Source organism: Lithobates pipiens, unplaced genomic scaffold (genome assembly GCF_037356315.1).
Source record: "Lithobates pipiens isolate NorthernLeopardFrog02 unplaced genomic scaffold, aLitPip1_a1.2 Scaffold_1, whole genome shotgun sequence".
Lineage (NCBI taxonomy): Eukaryota > Metazoa > Chordata > Amphibia > Anura > Ranidae > Lithobates > Lithobates pipiens.
This window is the reverse complement of record NW_027507685.1, coordinates 185020476-185040642: the sequence shown is the minus strand read 5'-3', so window position 1 is coordinate 185040642 and position 20167 is coordinate 185020476. Positions and strand designations below refer to the sequence as shown.

At 42.9% G+C, this 20167-nt stretch overlaps 1 protein-coding gene across 1 annotated transcript in view; it reads left to right on the top strand.

The window, feature by feature from the left end:
* MAPKAP1 (MAPK associated protein 1) overlaps positions 1-20167 on the top strand; it is a 341504-nt gene that overhangs the window by 294407 nt on the left and 26930 nt on the right. The window lies entirely within an intron of this gene.

Sequence of the window (20167 nt, the reverse complement as noted above, 5' to 3'; positions counted from 1 at the left end):
TGTGGTGTCAATATAAGGATATAGTGATTTTATATGGACTTTTTACATTCTTGACTTAATTGATTGAGACTTTTTAGCGCAGCTTCTCTCTTTTAAGTTACTTTTTGTGTGTGTATCCGGCCTCGTGCTGCTGCTTGTTTATGCTATTTATCTTTACTTAATTGGGTCATTTTTAGCGCGGTTCTTTTTTTGTTTTTTTGTACCAGCGTCTGGCCATACGTGCAACTAGGTTCAATGCCAACAACTGGTCACTGAGGTCCACCCCTCCCATATTTTGATTATATTTGTGGACACAGATGGGTTTCTCCACAACACCAGTCACCATAGGAATTTGGACTGTCATGTCTGCCTGAAGGGAGGACAGAAAGAAAACATTATTATTATCCCTCCACTTCACAGCGAGCAAATTATTACACTTCAAGCAGGCTCTCTCCCCCAGGCTAAGATGGGAATCTACAATCCTTTGGGGTAAGCCCCGGTGATTAGATCACACGGTGCTACATGCTCCAGTCTGATGATCAAACAAGTGACTATAAAGTGGCATGCTCGTGTAATAATTGTACACATACAAATGGTACCCCATTCCGAATAAGGGTGACACCAAGTCCCACACAATCTTGCCAGCGCTATGTAATCTTGGCAGTTTGTCAGCTCTACGTGACTATCCCTTCCCTCGTAAACCTTAAAACTATATGTATATCCTGTGGCCCTGTCACAGAGCTTATACATCTTGACCCTGTATCTGGCACGCTTGCTGGGAAGATACTGTTTGAAAGACAAGTGGCCAGAAAATGTAATCAGGGACTCAACGCAGACAACTTAATCGGGAGTACACAAAGCTGCAAAACGTTGGTTAAAGTGGTTTATGAGGGACCAAATTTTGTAGAGCTGATCGTATCTAGGGTTTCCACGAGGATGCCAGAGTTCATTGTTGTTTAAGTGCATGAATCGCAAGATCTGCACATATCGTGCCCTGGTCATGGAAGCAGAGAACATGGGCGTATGGTGAATTGTGTCAGTGGACCAATATGACCGCATCACACTCTTTTTAGTTAGATAGGCCCAGAATGGTCTTAAATTCGGAAACTGTAATTGGTTTCCAATCTTTGGCAAGGGAGGACAACTGGGGATTAGCGGCGGTGAAGTGATCAGCATACAAATTGCATTGGTCTACAATAGATCTATAGAGATCTTCCATGAAAAACAGTGAATAAAAATCAAGTAAAAAAAAACAAAAAAAAAAACAAAAAAAAAAAAATCAAGTGACATAAAATCAACTGTATCCACCTGAATTCTGGGTTGGCCAGTGAATGGGGGAAGTACGGGTGCTGCAGAAGTGGTGGGCTCCCAATTAGGATTGGCAAATTCTGCAGGAAGGACACTATGGGTAGGACTTTGTCGTCTTGGTGGCAGCGAGACACTACTTGTGCTTGCCACCTTGCCAGCTTGAACTGCACTTATGGGACTCGCCACGATACCACGTGATACTGCAGTGCTGGATGTACGACCGGGGTGTACTAGGCTACTGGTGCTTGCCAGTTCACCAGAAAGATGAGCGGCACTAGTAATTCTTTGCTCCATACTAGAGCCCTGTGCTTCTTGCACCTCAACAACAGCAGAAGAAGATCGGCGTCTGGTACGCCTGACCTTGGCAGGGACCACAACTCTGTCGTCAGAGCTATCTGTCATGGAGCCACTGTCGTCTACAGGATCGTATTCTGAGCCTGAATCTGACAGATGAGTGGCTTCCTCTTCACTATCTGTCATGCTCAGAAACGTGTAGACCTCTTCACTAGTGTACCTTTGATTTGCCATTTTGGCCTCTAAATTTACTGGTACAGTAGTAAGATTCACAGAAAAAAAGCTCCTAGGCTGTCATGAACTGTATCAAACGCTACCAAAAAACTGCTAGCGATCACAGGGATCAGGCCTGACTCTGCGAACGCTGCATTATGTGTTTTGTAAGTGACAGGGATCAATCGATGCTGCACTTGGCTGGGGTGGGCTGGGCGGAGGGGCAAAACGCAGGTGCTAGCAGGTATCTGGTCTGATCGCGCTAAAACAGCATTTTTGGGAACCCTAGACTGCTGGGGACGCTAGTATAGATCTGATCAGATATCGATCCATTCAGACACTATACCACTAAGGGAGGTGTATGCTGAGCGCAAGGGCGTTCGTGCTACTGGCATTAATCTGACGCTGCCTGGGGAGGTGCAGACCCTAACTGACTCTAAAACCTAACTGATATCACCCGCCGGGCGATCAGGGGGTTAAGCCTTTATTGGGTAATAAACAGCGGGTGCCCTGACACTATAAAAAAAACTAACTAACCAGCGCCACCTGTAACACATACGATGATCACTGGTGACAGGGGTGAAAGGGTTAACTAGGGGACAATCTTCCCACAAATAGGGCTTTCTTTTGGTGGTATTTAATCACAGCTGGAGTTTTTATTTTTTGCTAAACAAACAAAAAAAGATGGAAAATTTAGGGGGAAAAAAAATCATGTTTAATAGTTTGTTATAAAATTTTGCAAACAGGTAATTTTTCTGCTTCATTGATATGCGCTGATGAGGCGGCACTGGTGGGCACTGATAGGCTGCACTGATGGACACTAATAGGCACAGATAAGGTTGCACTGATGGGGACAGATAAGGCGGCACCGATGGCCACTGATAAGATGGCACGGATGGGCACCGATAGGTACCACTGATTAGATGGCACTGATGGGCACTGTTAGGTGACACTGATGTGCAGCACTGTCCAGGCACTATGGTCACTGAGAGGTGGCACTGGTAGGCGGCACTTGTAGGGGGCACAGGTGGGCACTGTAGCACTGGTGGGCACTGACAGGTGGAACTGGTGGGCACTGGTAGGCAGCACTTGTAGGGGGCACAGGTGGGCACTGAGGATCTGGCGGCACATCGCAGTGATCGGGACTGATGTCTCGCTCACTGCCGCCGGTGATCGGCTTTTTTTTCTCATCGCGCTGACAGCATGAGGAGAAAAAATAGCTGATTACCAGCTGTGTTGACATCACGTGATTAGCAGTCACGTGATAAGGAGTCGGGATTGACCCCTTACTCCGATCTGTGATTCAACGAGTCTCATAGTAACATGAATCGCAATAGACGTCGTCTCAGCAATGCAGGTCCGCGCTGTAGCCGTGCAGTAAAGTCTTAAAAAGCATCACCTATGGAGACTTTTAAATACCATAGTTTGGCGGCATTCCACGAGCGTACACAGTTTTAAAGCAGGACATGTTTGTTATCTATTTAATTAGCGTAACACTATATTTTATTTTTTACAAAGAAATTGTTTACTAGAGTGTGTGTTTGCATTACAAATCATTAAAGTGTATTTTTTCCCCAAAAATTATAACAACCGCTGCCCAGATACCATGTGACATAAAAGATTGCACCATATTATTCTCTAGGGCCTCTGCTACAATATATAAAATGTTTGGGGTTCTAAGTAATTTTGTAGCAAAAAAATCCTGATATTTATATGTAAACAAAAAGTGTCAGAAAATGCTGGGTGTATAAGTGGATAAGATATACAACAGTATAATATGCTTAAGAAAAATACTAGCAGTGAGTAAAACAGTACAGTGGTATAGTACCAAAGCTGTACATATATAGGGCAAGTGAGGGGTTAAGGAATGGGTTTTGTAGTCAGAGCGGACTGCGAAAATGTACATGGTCCATTTGTAAACAGACTAGAAATGGGGATGACTTTTAAATAGACTTTTAAACCTTTCTTGTGAGTGACAGAATGTTCATTAACATCTCATTCACCAAAAAAAATAATCTAATCTGGATTCAACTGTATTGTATAAGACAGATGGACATTTTCAGGCCTTAGCTATGGCCTGCTTGACAGTTAGAAAGATAGAGGTGAGCAGTTTCTGTTGTATTTTACGGAGTGTTTTGACTCTAAAATGTAGGAGGGTGGTCCAAGCATTCTTGTCTAAAGTATATGTTGATGGAATAAGGAAGACATAAGATGGTAGATTTTTGATAGCAAAACCTACATTTATTTCTACTGCAACCAACATATATATATATCATGTCACCAAGGTGACCACAGTTTCAAAGGAAGTTGCTTGAATAGGGAAGAAATGAGCTATTGTTGTGGGCGTTAAGTAGCACCAAAGGAGGCCTTTGAAGGCATTTTCAAGTGTATGCGTGTAATGAAGCAGAATTAAACATCTGCCCATGTTTGTTGCCAAGCCTCACCAGTTCTATGTATCCCCATTTTGTGACATACGTAAAGGAATGTGTGTAAAATGAGCAATATAAGCTGATAAAACATAGAAATAGTATTTGGGGAATTTAAAGACGGAGCCGTTCAAATAATACTGATTGCTCAGTCTATCCAGTGATCCTGCTTAGGGTATCTACATTTTTCTTTAGTAGGGATTTTGAGTCCTTGATCAAGTTCACCAAGATCTGAAATTAAATATGGTTTAAAAACCTAAAGCAAAAGTAACATTTACAAAGAAAAACATTAATCTTCTGTTAATTGACATTTCCTGGCCACTTTGTTCTGTTTGTAAAGCAGGCATGAGTGCCTCACAAAATCCGCACCAGATCCTTATCCTTGATGCAGATCTGGTACGGATGTTAAAGGGAAGCTCCCAGCGAAAAAATGCTTGGGGATCCCCCCCCCCAAATCCATGCCAGTCCCTTTTCCAAGGATGCAGGAGCAAAGGTTGTGGTAGCAACCATGTCCCCCCAATCCATAACAGGCCACTTGACCCCTCAGAAATATAAAAGATATGAAGCTGTGCTAAAAATTGATCTGTGAGACGCAAACCATGGGTGATAAACCAATGCACTCGCCACTGTTATATGGTTGATGTGCAACAACTGGTAAAAAAAAAACAGTATATTGTTGTGTAAATCAATTGAAAAAAAGGGAAGTGGTTAATACACTAATAAAGTAATAAAGCAGATGCAAAGAATTGAAATCACAGACAATGCAGAGCATCAGAAAAAATGAATGATAAAACCCAATTGTGTGATAATTTAAGTGATAACTAATGATGATACACATATCTAAAAAGTGGTTAAAAAAAGTGAGTGCTAATTAGAAAAAAATGTATAACTAACGATAAGTCCATATAACATAACTGATGAAAAAATTATCAGAAAGAAAAAAAAAGTCCATGCACAATGTATAGTCCATCAAGTCCAACCTATGTGTGTGATTATATGTCAGTATTACATTATACAGTATAAGTGATTTGTTCATGGTTCACTTGTGGTTGAACTGGATAGACTTGTGTCTTTTTTCAACTTATGTAACTATGTTACTATGTAACATGAATCCAAGCGTCCCAGAAACTGTGAAGAAATAGGAAAGTGCTTCCACCTCAGCACATGCTGCCTGCCGCTTACCTGAACGATATGGTCCCTGATTAGAGGGGACCCAGGAGCGCAATTGGCCTATAACCCAGCCTGAGGTCTCAATGGAATGTACCAACCTCGTCACTCTCAGCAGCCATATTCCTCATCCAAATGGAACAAGATGGTCAGATCCCTTTAATTCTTCAAATGCTGACTATAGCTGTATTTTTGGCAGAAAAGCAACATTGCTCCCTAGTTCAAAAATGTTCTCAGTCCTGTCTTGGAAGACAGAACTGAACCATTTTTTTGGGCAGTACCTATTTTTCACATGACTGTTGCACTGGCACTTCTTCAGAGACCAAGCTTAGTTTTTAATGTCCCTATCAGAACTACGTGGACACACAATTGGGTCAGTTTGAGTGAAACAAGTAACACATGCTTTACCAATACCATTTTGTCATTGTTTAGAATATGCTGATGTTACTATTCAGGCCATTCTGTTTGGTAAGTACAATGTTTGGCATGGGCACATGCCTTTGCCCTTGCAGTTTGAGTATCAGCAGTATACCTATTTGTTAGATACACCATGTTTTTGATATTTCAATACAATTCTAGGCACTGCAGCAGTGTTATATACAGAAATGCAAGTAAAGTGCTACCCCCAATGACTTAATCTCATGTCATAAACGAATTAAACGTTATCCATATATAAATTTCATTAAAACAGACCGTCCATCTTTTTTTAATTTTTTTTATTTTTTTTACTTTTTGATCTATTAAATCCTCTGCCCTTGTTGTTTTAACTTTGGATAGTAAAACATTTTTTTTCTGCCAGTAAATATCTTATGCAGCCCACTTCCTGTTTCTTGTCCGGTAAAAAGCCTAGGCTTATGACATCATGCACAGCTCTCTTTCTCACTCTCATGAGAGTTTACCAGGAAGGGGATGGGGATGAGTTAAAAGAGCTGCAGAGCTGGAGGTGTGCCTCTGTGTGTCTGTAAATCCAGGCAGTGAACAGGCAGCAGCTTCAGATGCCCATGGCTAAAATGGATGCAGACTCAGTAGAGGGAGATTTCTGCAGCATATTTGGCAAGCACAGAATCGGTATATATAAATTACTATGCAAAGTGGTTGGAGGGAAGCTTCGGAATGGGAAAGATGTTTTTACTACAAATTATTTAAGACTGCAGTTCCTCTTTAACAAAACACAAACAATATTATAAACAGTCAAATGTTTATATAACTCTATGTGAAAAAAAAAACACAAAAGTGGCAAATTGCTCCTCAAACAAAAATGTGCATTGCCATACACCATCCAATCTTCCTATGAGATTCTCTAAAGCATTGCCAATCTCTCTGTGCTCCGAATGAAAAAAGTTCATATTCACCATAAAAAAAACACACAGACGTGCCCATCACCACACCTTTTTGGGTGTCTTCTCAACTTTTTAGACGGACCCCACTGCAATAATGGAGGTCAAATGAGCTTTATTTGCAATCAAAGAACTCCTTAACGCATGTCCACTAGCCTCTCATGGAAAACACAGCATGGAAAGACATAAAATAGAGACTCAATAGTGCAGGCCGCAATTCCTTTTTTATTTAAAATTGAAATAAAAATACACTCACAGTGCATAAAGTATAAAACTGCATATAAACCACCATGTGTGGAAATACTCAACAAAACAGAATCCTGGCTCTGCCCAGTGTAATGTTGACACTGTCAGGCTGATGCATTGCGCCGTTATTTTATTTTACAAAGGTTAAGCGTTGGTAACCTTTATTTGGTTTGTTTATGACAAAATTGCGTCATTCTGGTCAGCGCTTTACATATATATCTTATATATTAGTGTATTGATTGCATGCTTGGGTGGGAGCATCTTCCAAATCTATTGTTTGTTATATATATTGTATTTATCGGCATATAACACCCACTTTTTTTCCCGTTAAAATCAGGGGAAAATCGTGGGTGCGTGTTGTACGCCGATCCCCGCTGATTGTGAGGAAAGGAGCGAGCGGAGCCGAGATGCAGAAAGCCAAGTATACTTCAGCTAGACTTGGCTCCTCTCGTAGTCCCGCCCCTGACTGTGAGCAGAGCCGAGTCTAGCCGAAGTATACTCGGCTTTGTGTATCTTGGCTCCGCTCGCTCCTCTCCACTCAGTCAGTGGAGATCGGTGCCAATTTTAAATCAAGGCAATGCTGCAAAGCCACTGGGCAAGTCAGCAATGATGGGCATTGCTGCAGATGTACACTGATAAGGCTGCATTGATGTGCATTTAAATGTAAGTTTTTTTCCTTAAAATTCCCTAAAAGTTTTTTTCCTTAAACTTGGGGTGATTGTTATACGCCGGTTTGTGTTATACACCGATAAATATGTTCATATTTTTTGCATGTATAATTGTGCAAGTTTTTTGCATATTTATTTTATTGCAGCAGAGCGGTGGTTTGCGTTGCAACTCCCTGCACTGAAAAAGCGAACAGCATGCAGGACTCTTTTTCAGTGCACATCACAGCTATGCCGTGGTGTGAATGGACACAATTATAGTTACATAGTAGGTGAGGTTGAAAAAAGACACAAGTCCATCAAGTCCACCTATGTGTGTGATTATATGTCAGTATTACATTGTATATCCCTGTATGTTGCCGTTGTTCAGGTGCTTATCTAATAGTTTTTTTTACACTATCGATGAAACTGTCTGTGGAAGGGAATTCCACATCCTTACTGCTCTTACAGTAAACAACCCTTAAGGGTTAAACCTCTTTTCTAATTCCAATGAATGGCCACGTGTCTTATTAAACTCCCTTGCACAAAAAAGTTTTATCTCTATTATGAGGTCACCATTGAGGTATTTGTAAATTGAAATCATATCCCCTCTCAAGTGTCTCTTCTCCAGAGATAATAAGTTCAGAATTATCATTTTATCTCTGGAGTTAATCCCCATTTTTGTTTGCTTTGTTAGGAGCAGCTTGGCATTCTATGCCATTGCTGAGCCTATCATCTCCTAGGACCCATAGGTCCTTTTTCACCCTAGAATTCCCCCAGAGGTTCACCCCCAAGTGAATAGATTGCATTCATATTTTTGCCACCCAAATGCATTATTTTATTACATTAAACCCCATTTGTCCACCCCATTAATTTGTTCAGATCTTCTTGCAAGATTTCCACATCCTGCAAAGAAGTTATTGCCCTGCTTAGCTTTGTGTCATCCGCAAATACAGAGATTGAACTGTTTACCCTATCCTTCAGGTCGTTTATGAACAAATTAAACAGAATTGGTCTCAGCACAGATCCCCACTTCCCACCCCTGACCATTCCGAGTATTCCCCATTGATCACCACCCTCTGAACCTGTCCTTGTAGCCAGTTTTCAATCCATGTACTTACCCTATGGTCTATGCCAACGGACCTTTTTTTGTTCAGTAAATGTTTATGGGGAACTGTGTCAAATGCTTTTCCAAAATCCAGATACACCACATCTACGGGCCTTCCTTTATCTAGATGGCAGCTCGCCTCCTCATAGAATGTTAATAGATTGGTTTGGCGAGAACGATTCTTCATGAATCCATGCCGATTACTGTTAATGATATAGTTTTCATTACTAAAATCTTGTATGGAGTCCCTTATGATCCCCTCCAAGAGCTTGCATATTGATGTTAGGTTAACTGGTCTGTAATTCCCAGGGATGAATTTTGGCCCTTTTTTAATTGCCTTGTCTTTGAGTTGGGGCTGTGTTGGAAGGCACTACCAATGCAGTCCCACCACATCTATCTAATGCATTTAGCCCCCGTTTACATTGGAGTGACTTATGCCTATTGCTGGCATTCACTCTGTTCAAATCGGTGCACTACCAACTTTGTGATGCCGCACCGATTTGAAAAAGTAGTTCCTGCACTACTTCTGGTGATTTCAGGTACGACTTGCATAGAAGTCTGTGCATGATTTGGGCAGCACAGTGGTGTAGTGGTTAGCACTCTCACGTAGCAGCAAGAAGGGTCACTGGTTTCAATCCCAACCATAACACTACCTGCCTGGAGTTTGCATGTTCTCCCTGTGCCAGCATGGGTTTCCTCCTACACTCTAAAGACATGCAGGTAGGTTAATTGGCTTCTGTCCAAAAAATTGGCCTTAGTATATGAATGGGGACCTTGGATTGAGGGTAGGTACTGATGTGAGTGTGCAATGTACAGGTATAGGGACAATTGTAGACACTCACTCAGGTTGAACTGGATGGACTGGTGTCTTTATTCAACCTTACTAACTATGAAATCACATGGATGTCTTCCAAGTCACATTTGAAGTCGCACTGATATGCGGCTTTGGAATTTTGCAATTTCAGATGAAGTCACGCGATTTCAAAGCTGTAGTCAATGTGAACGGGGGCTTAATCACATGCCTGTGAGAATTAGGCCTAAAGCTTCTTATTTTGTTGACACATCCTTAGCGTTATGAATGCATTTGACTGCGTAAAGAACATTGTAAACACTGTTTAGCCTAAATCATTATAGCATTGTTTGTTTTCAATGGACAATCTGTATTTATACCATCATACAATGATATTATACTTTTATTTTGGTACTATACTGACACAAGTTCATTTAAAATGTCCTGGGAAAAGAACTGAGTTTCTTATCGACAATTCTGTTCTGTAGCCTAGTACAAAGCTTTGTGCAAGGTGCCAGACGGTGAGTGGAGACCATCAGTCCCATCTTATACAGCTACACCTTTGTATTTCCACACGGCCGATCAGAGGGAGGCGGCAAGAAGATTGATGAAGACGATGAATTCTGGGGCTCCTGCCTCTGTCTGTGTTAAGAAAGGTGGGGGCTCGGCAGCTTTCTTCTTCAGAAACCTTTCCTGCCTCTTCTTCTACGCCGCAACCTTTGACACCGGCCGTCTGTCGGTAGCTGTCATCGACTTTGACAGTTTGATTGATGTCTCTGGCCACAGAAGTGTTTCGGTGCCAGACACTGCACACAAACACTTACAAACAAGTGTACAAATCTGGGCAAACACACACAAGCTAAGTAGATGCAGCAATACACAGATGTGCATCAAACGTGAACAGAAAATAGCTTGTCTGACAAAACCACAGAAGCAATAATAAAGTGCCAGATTGAGAAGAACCCTGTGTCTGCATTGTATTTCCTTTTTCTTCTCTTGGATTATTAACCTCCTGTCTGCTGATCACTCTTGCAGGACTTGGCATATTCAGGCATTTGACACAGGAAGAGTGCATAGCTTTGGATCATTTTAAATACATAGTCTTGATATATCATGATCATATGATCTTGAATTATCTGTTACATACATATTGGCAGCCAAGCCTCTCTTATTGCATTTGCCAGCCTAACTTCTTGGTCCAGTGCACTAGTAGCAGTGTTGTATGTCTTTGCTGCCAGCAGTGTTATCCACCATCCCTGCCAGCTTTGCTGTTCACAGTATGTTTTCCAAACGTAGGATACTCATTGAAAAATATGTGGGTATATGGCATACGATGATTTTTCAGTGGTTCGATTTTTTTTTTCTAGCTACTGGCATTGTTATGTTAGGACATACACATGAAAGTCTTGCATATGCGTAACTTAAGCTGAACAAAGATTTTATTTTTTTTAAACTACTTCACAACTCTGGGTTTATGTCTGGTCCCTTGCCAGTGGGAAGTTAGGTGTAGGTAGACTGGGTTGTGTCTGTGAACGCCTTCTCACTCGCAGATTTTTCCTTTTGTGGTTTGGTAGTGTCCCTTCATAACCCTTTGCAACCTAATTTGTAGGAAAATGAATAGGTCTTTATATGTCAGACACACCACACCCGAGGCTCTTACATCCATTATCGCACAGCACACGCCGTAGATGGCTGCGATCCTAAAAATCTGCTACTATTGTCACTTGCACGTTGCAGAATTTCAGTTTGGATGCTAGATATTTGGATCTTCATGAATCCATCATGTTTTATCTCATGATCCCTCCCTTTGTGCTTCCATGGTGGAAACAAGGGCAGACACAGAATATTCCCCCATCCTGGGAACTGAAGAGTTAAAAGATGAGAAAAAAGCTGCAATAGATGGAATCGAACTATTCATGTGTAAAAGCCGCTGTTCCCGTGTCTCACCAGTGAATGGAGAACACTGTGTAATTTCTTTTTAATTAGCAGTATGTAAAAGGTCACTGGATTTCCCAGCATGTCCCTGTCACCATTGTGACATAGAGTTACCTGCCATCAGACCCATTTACACCCTATCGTGTCGCCTCTGAACACAGAGATGTTTCTCGGTGCGACTCTCGTGTAAATATAAGAGGTGCCCTTTTGCAAACGGAGCCATTTCATGTCACATCAGACAGAACAGCTGTTATATTCACTGCCCGAAAATATATTGCAATAATAAGTATACAGTGTGTTTTCTGGAACGTTTCAAGCAATGTTGCCAGAGGGATCTCCACTGGTTTGGAAAAACATCACTCCCCATTTGATCCTTGACCACTTTTGTGTGATTCTTATTGTTTTCTTCTCTGTGCTTTGTTGATTTTCAGCTGGATTTGTCCTACCACAGTCATAGTATAGGCTTGATCTTCAGTAGGTTTTCCTTCTGTCAATACATCAAGTTGGCACAGATATGTGAAGATTAATTACCTCATACTGCATTTAATATCAGTTTTTTTTTTTTTTTTTTCATTTACCTAAGCTGTGTTATTTTTTTCCTATACTGCACTTGGAAAATGAAGAGGATTGACTGGTTGCTCTGAGAAACACAGTTCTTATTTCAGGCTTTTTCATGAATGAGATCTTCTGTTTCCATGCGATGGGGTCATTCTTCCCACTGGCCACCAGTGTAAGGGGCATTTTTCACACTGACCCACCAATGAATTGTCGGTGTAACAATAAAGTATACGGTTAAGTCTACAGGCTTGGAAAAATCTTTTTGGAAATGGATAGAAAACTGGCTAAAAGTCTGTATTCAGAGAGTAGCAGTTAATGATTCTTGCACTGAATGATGTAAGGTTATCAATGCTGTACCCCCAAGGTTCAGTGTTGAGACTTTATTATACTTTTTTTTTATATATATATTTCTAAATGATGTAGGGTCTGGGATTAAAAGTACCATTTCATTCTTTGCAGATGACACCAAGGTATGCAGTATAACAACATCCTTACAGAATGTCTAACATCCCGGTGTTGATAAATGTAAAGTTATGCACTTGGGGGCTAGGAGAAAAGCTGGGGAAATCAAAGGTGGAGAAGGATCTGGGTGTTCTGGTAGATCATAAGCTCAATAATAGCATGCCATACCAAGCTGTGGTTTCCAAAAATCCTTTCATACATTGAGAGGTTATGGACCCCAGAGAGAGAGAGATAGTTTTGCCCCTGTACAAATCATTAGTAAGACCTGGAATGTGCAGTTCCGTTTTGGGCACCAGTTCTCGAAAAGGATATTGGGGAACTAGAGAGTTCAGAGAAGGGCAACCAAACTGATAAGAGGCATGGAGGAGCTCAGCTATGAGGAAAGATTAGAGGAACTGAATGTATTCTCTCTTGAGAAGAGGAGATTAAGGGGGATATGATCAACATGTACAAATACATAAGTGGTCCGATTAGTGAACTTGGTGCGGAGTTATTCACTTTAGATCAGCACAGAGGATAAGGGGGACACTCTTTATGTCTGGAGGAAAGGAGTTTTCATCTCCAAATACGGAAAGGTTTCTTCACAGTATGCTGTGAAAATGTGGAATAGACTCCCTCCAGAGGTGGTTCTGGCCAGCTCAGTAGAAGGCCTTGATTATTTCCTAAATGTTCATAATATAACTAGATACTAATATTTATAGGTGAAGTTGATCCAGGGAATATCTGATTGCCTCTCAGGGGATCGGGAGGAATTTTCTTTTTTTCATTGAACTGGATGGACTTCACCAGATTAACTGTGTAACTATGAGTTGTTTTAACAGGGGTTCCCTGAGACTTGAAAATAAATTCAAATGCTCTCCTTGGGTAAAAAGGGTTTAGAAAGGCTAATCTGAAACATAGCATGAATCCAATATTCAAGGCAGATCAAAAACAAATGTGTCTATATTTGGCATCCAGACCCAGAGGCTCACTTTATAAGTCTATGGCTTATATAGAACTAATAAAAGTGAACTTGTGGAAAGAAACTGGAAACACAGATGTGACTTTTACACCAGCTTAGTGATCCTGGCACCTCCGCCAGACAACTCAGGCAGGTTCTGGACTTCCACTGCGACCGGATATTGTGGTCAAGAATACACCCCCTGACTGCTGATTTGACATTGAATAAGCAGCAGCACACTGCTGTGATAATTCTGCTGTCCCCTCCTGCCTAGTACTTGGCTGTACTCCATTTGAGTACTCTTGTACAGAGGATTACATAATTGAGAATTACATTTCGTGCAAGGCTGACTTTAGTTCTGAAAGAAAATGGTACACATAAGAACAGAACAATCTGCCCTGCATGTTTAAGTACACAGATTCATAAAATGAAGATCTCAGCAACCACAGGCATGTAGCTTTGGGGACAGCCAGGTGAAGTTTTTTGCTGTAAGAGTCAGTCTGCCCAAAGCAATTTTTTTCCTTTTATGCTCTTTCTTGCAAACTCTAAGACCCCATACACACTATTAGATTTTCTGCAGATTCTGGTCTTCAGATTTACCAAAACCATGTAGTGCAAGGGCCTGCCTGATTACATACAAATTTAAACTCTTATGCCCTCTACATACGACCGGTTCTCCTGACGGAATTCCACTGAAGCTGTCTTGCGTACACACAATCACACCAAGTTCTGACAATCGAGAACACGTTGATGTACAACACATACGACGGGACTAGAAAAAGGAAGTTCAGTAGCCAATAGCTTCCATCTCGTGCTTCAGAGCATGCGTCATTTTTCATACATCGGAACAGCATACAGACGAGCGGTATTCCCGTTAGGAATTGGTTCCGTCGGAAAAATTTAGAACATGTTGTCTTTCTAGGGCTGTCGGAATTTTCTACGTAAAAAGCCCGATGGGGCATACACATAATCGGCATATATGATGAAAAGATCCTGTCTGACTTTTTCTGTCGGAAATTCCATTCGCGCGTATATGGCTTTAAGGTTTGACCTCATATTATATGGTTTTGGTAAATCTGAAGACAAAAATCTGCGGAAAATCTAATAGTGTGTATGGGGTCTTGGTGAGATTTTTGTGTTTCCAGAGTCCTCGAATCCTGCTGAAGTCTTTATGAAGGACCCATGCTGTTCCTGTTAATTTGATTGTTTGGACATTGCAGTAGGGGGAGCTGAAACACAGCTTCTGTTGGCTTTGACATGCTAAACTCGAATTTCAACAGGAACAGGGTGGAGAATGATGATGGTGATCTCACAGTTGAAGTATCCCAGAAATAAAAGAAACCAGAGACTAACTAAAGACCCATACACACTATCAGATTTTCAGATTTTTTCCTTCAGATTTATCAAAACCATATAATATGAGGTCAAACCTTAGGAGTTTTAATGTGTATGCAATCAGGCAGGCCCTTGCACTACATGGTTTTGGTAAATCTGAAGACAAAAATCAGCAGAAAATCTGATAGTGTGTATGGGGTTTTAGCCTACCAGGCTCCACCTGTAACATAAATATTGGATCAGCTATCCCCCTACAATATGATTTGTAGCTGTGCGAAGACAATAATGAAGCTGACTAGCACCAGTGAATTGCAGCACATTGCAAACTTGCATTAAAGTAGAGTTCCACTGTTTTGTAAGTTTATTAAAAGTCAAACTACAAAAAGTGTAGCTGCTGACTTTAAATAAACAGACACTCACCTGTCCCACGGTCCAGCGACGCCTCACTCAACTCCCCCTCCTCTCTGTGGCGCCCTCATTACTACTGTGGGCTCCCAGCTGTATTAGCCAGCTGGGTGTGCATGCGCGAACCGCGCTGTGTTCTCCTAGTGGCCAAGCAATCTTCTGGGACCTGTGACTTGTCCTGGATGATTGGGGAGGAGGAGACAGTGAGACAGCAGAAGAAGGAAGTGGGATAGAAAGTACCTGTCAAAACCGGGTACCACCCCCCCCCCCCCCCCCCGTTTTAAATTGGTAATAACCCCAAAGCCAAAAACAGAATTTTAACAACTATTAGACAAGGTGGCTGCATTTGTTTTCTTTTTAAGGCTTTTTCACCTTTTGTCAGGGTCCAGATCTGAACCTGTGACTTCTGTGGTGCCTGGCTGTGGCTCTTCTCACTGTGCCACCTGAGATGTTGGACAGCGCCCTGTCTGATCTCTTAGGAAAATCTTTCCTTGTCTCTTGCTTCTGGTGAACCTTTAACTCTTTGCTCCCCCCATGAACTTCCTGATTTGAGCCATGTCTGTGCACAATAATCTGTCAAACTGGAATGTTTGACATATTATTGTGCGCTGCTCCAGCTGATCTCTTGCTCCTTTGCATACCTGAGGTTGTCCTTCTCTCCACTACCATTTGTTATCAACCTTTGGCTTGTTCCTCAACTACATTTCTGCTTGATCCCAACCTGCAACCACTTGTTTACTCACTACGCTTCTGACTGAACCCTACCTGCTATATCTGCTACTGGACTGCAGCTTACTTACCTCCTGGTGGGGCGATCCTGAGGACCGCGACTTGGTACTGACACACAGTAAAACCCATCTCCACCATCAGAAGCTCTGGTGAATACCGGTTAGTACTTAGACCCTACACCTCAAGTGACCCCTGGCCATAACACCCGGTGATCCACCCAGTAAATCACCTCCTGTATTAGAGGTGATTTACACTCTGGATGAAGGAGCACCAGAGATACATTTTGGACAGCAGTATGGTCTTTCTGGGGCAAGGGGAGTGTTAGCTGGAGTTCAGCTTCCATTTGTACCTAAATCTGCTAATCTATCTAACACTTTGCTGTTACAGCAAACTGCTCATTTCCTTTTTGGATCTTACATAAATAAAAGATGATCATTGTAAGCGCCCCTTACCGCTTTAATTAATTATCATTTTTGTTACCCTATGACCTCTCTGATTTGGTAAAGGCTGACTAGATGCGTGATACATTTGGAAAGGCATAATACACCTGCCTCTAGGACGCTTAATGATGTGCCTTTAAGATGGGTGCAGCTAGGGACAGTCGCAGACAATAGTGACAGGAAGCCTAGGACAAGACATAAGATAAAGACTGATATGGACATGATGCTTATGCTGACCTATTTTAGGAACATCACCCTTTCCATCACACCCCTCCCTATTACTTGTCTCTGCCTGTTTTATCAGATAAATCTAGTCAAGTCTAGTTCATTTGCCAGTCTTTCCATTTTCTCTCCTTCCCTCCCCTCTTTTATCTGCTCACACCCCACAACTATCCATCACATCTGCTACCAGTAAACTTTTTGGACTGTCTGCGAGAAAAGTCTCAACTTGTCTTATTAGAATAATGGGATATGTTAGCTGCCTTGACTCCTGACATACAAGATATGCCATATTGTGACTCTTAGTGTCACTCTGTCACAACAGCTGATAAAACAGGCAGACATTTTATATCTGGCTAGTGATTTCATGGACTAAACTTTAAATTGTTGTGGAAAGATGCAGAAAGTGTGGCCCCTGTTGTCATCTGCTCAATGTAGATTTAGCGTTAATACAAATAAACTGGTCTATAAAAACACTGGTCATAAATAAAGAATATTTTCTGTGATCATACATTAGGGTTCGTGATCCAACAAAACCTTTCCTAGAGTGCTGTGCTGCTGGCTTTTGTCACAGAGCTCCCAGGTCAGAAGACGAGGTCTTCCACAAAGGTCCTCCAAACCCCAATGCCCCCTTTAATCTATGTGTTGCATTGTCTTGCGGTAGGACTGTGCTAAAGTAGCTGCCCGGTGCAGTTCCATTGCACCTGTTAAGAAAGGCCCTTAAAACCAGGCAGACATTGAAGATACAGCTCTGTATTTATTAGCCCCTTCCCCCTGCCGCCTCCCAGCCTTTTAAGCGGTTCTAAATGCCAGGGTGGGCAGTTCCAATCATGTGACCGATGTGATTGGTAGTTGCAGCGGTCACATGATCGGAAAGTTTCCAACTGCAAATACGCATTGGGAGCTTTCCGGTACCTGCCAATTACTGTGCTGGGTGAGCACAGTAATGTGTTTACATAGGGCTGCATTTATTTGGCCTCTCAGCATTGAAGGTCACCCGTCGAGAGGCTGTATATATTTGTATGGGCGGCAGGTTGCAGAACTAGTGCAAAAGTATCTGTGTAACCGTGGTAATACGTTGGAAATAATACCCAGACTCCACACTGTGGAAACAGTCTGTAATGTTGCTTCAGACATTGAATCCTGCTTAGAGCAAGTTTACTACAGGGTGCTATATAGGTCTAGGACTTTGGTCCATTCCTTTGGTTCCCAGACTTCGAAGATCCCTCTGGGGATATGCCCACCGTATCAGGAGAAGCCTGCATCCATGTAGGGACCTGACATGTAGGATCTGTAATGTAAAATATGCAGCATATAGAATCAAGCCATTAGAGATTCGTATAGGTAAACTCTATAGAGACAGAATTTGGAGGCTTTTAGACCCTGCAGTGCCTCTAATGCCGCGTACACACGATCAGACTATCTGCCGGACAATCTGCCCTTGTGTGGGCTCTGGCAGACTTTTTTTGCCCAAAAGTCCAGCGGACTTGGAAGGTAGTTTTGACTCAAAAATTGTCGGCCGCACTGCGAGTCCGGCGGACAATCTGGCCGTCTGTGTGCTAGTCCACTGGACTTTTGAAATGAACGGACTTTCCCGCACACGGAGAAAAGTCCGTTTATTTTGAACGCGGCTCCACGTAACCAGGACTAGCAAAGGAAGTCTATGTCGGTGAGATTGACACATCGCTGGCCCCGTCACCTGGTATGGACTTAAAGGGGAAGCCCTACGCCAAAAAAACGGCGTGAGGGACCCCCTCAAGGTCCATATCAGACCCTAATGCGAGCGCGCAACCCAGCCGGTCAGGAAAGGGGGTGGGGACGAGCGAGCGCCCCCCTCCTGAGCCGTACCAGGCCGCGTGCCCTCAACATGGGGGGGTGCTTTGGAGAAGGGGGGCCCTGCGGCCCCCCCACCCCAAAGCACCTTGTCCCCATGTTGATAAGGACAAGGGCCTCTTCCCGACAACCCTGGGCGTTGGTTGTCGCGGACGGGGGACTTATCGGAATCCGGGAGCCCCCTTTAATACGGGGGCCCCCAGATACCGGCCTCCCACCCTATGTTAATGAGTATGGGGTACAATGTACCCCTACCCATTCACCTGGTGAAAAAAATGTAAATAAAACACAACACAAGGTTTTAAAAGAATTAATTGCACAGCTCCGGGGGTCTTCTTCCGTTTTGGGGGGTCTTCTCGCCAGACGACTCCGCTATCTTCTGCTCTATTGCTAGATCTTTTACTAGCGGAGGAGCCCGGCTTTCTTCGTCGCCATCCGGGGGTCTTCTTCCGACTTCGGGGGTCTTGTCCCCCTCTTCGGTTCTTCTTGCCGGGCCTCCGCTTTCTTCCTATAGCTCTTTTACTAGCGGTGGCCCGGTCTTCTGACCCTGCCGCCTCTTCTGACTTCAGGGGTCTTGCCGGGCCTCCGCTCCTTCTTCCAGCTCTTTTACTAGCTGTGGCCTGGTCTTCTGTCGCTGCCGCCCGCCTTCTCTTTTCTTCTTCTCTTCTTCCTTGAGATGTTGACTCGACGCTGTCTCTGGCTGTAATGACAGGGACGCGTTATGCGGCCACTTATATAGGGACGATGGGCGGGGTCACCAGGTGATGTCCCCGCCCCTTATGATGTCACAGTGCCAGCCTCCTCAAGAAAAGAGAAGGCGATGACAGAAGACCAGGCCACCGCTAGTAAAAGAGCTGGAAGAAAGAGCGGAGGCCCGGCAAAAAGAACCGAAGAGGGGAACAAGACCCCCGAAGTCAGAAGAAGAGGCGCCGGCGACAGAAGACTGGGCCACCGCTAGTAAAAGAGCTATAGGAAGAAAGCGGAGGCCCGGCAAAAAGAAACGAAGAGAGGGACAAGACCCCCGAAATTGGAAGAAGATCCCCGGACGGCGTCGAAGAAGAAAGCCGGGCTACTCCGATAGTAAAAGAGCTAGCAAAAGAGCAGAAGATAGTGGAGGAGTCTGTAGAGAAGACCCCCTAAGATGGAAGAAGACCCCCGGAGCTGTGCAATAAATTATTTTAAAACCTTGTGTTGTGTTTTATTTACATTTTTTCACCAGGCGAATGGGTAGGGCTCCCAGATTCCGACAACCAATGGCCAGGGTTGTTGGGAAGAGCGGCGGTTTGTCCGCCAGACAGTCTGATCGTGTGTACGCGGCATAAGCATTTTTGGAGATGCATGGAGGAAATGGTCTTGATTCTCTTCATATAGTTACATAGTAGGCGAGGTTGGAAAAAGACACAAGTCCAACCTATGTGTGTGATTTTATGTCATTACATTGTATATCCCTGTATGTTGTGGTCGTTCAGGTGCATATCTAATTGTTTTTTTTTTTTGTTTTTTTTTTATAATTGATGCTCCCCGCTGAGACCACCGCCTGTGGAAGAGAATTCCACATCCTAACTGCTCTTGCAGTAAAGAACCTTCTAAGTAGTATAAGGTTAAACTGATTTTCTTCTAGCTTTACTGAGTGGCCACGTGTCTTATTAAATTCCCTTTTGTGAAAACGTTTTATCCCTATTGTGGGGTCACCAGTACAGTATTTGTACATCAAAAGCATATCCCCTCTCAAGCATCTCTTCTCCAAAGAGAATAAGTTCAGTGCTTATGAGGATAACTTCTAATAACTAAGGTCCTCC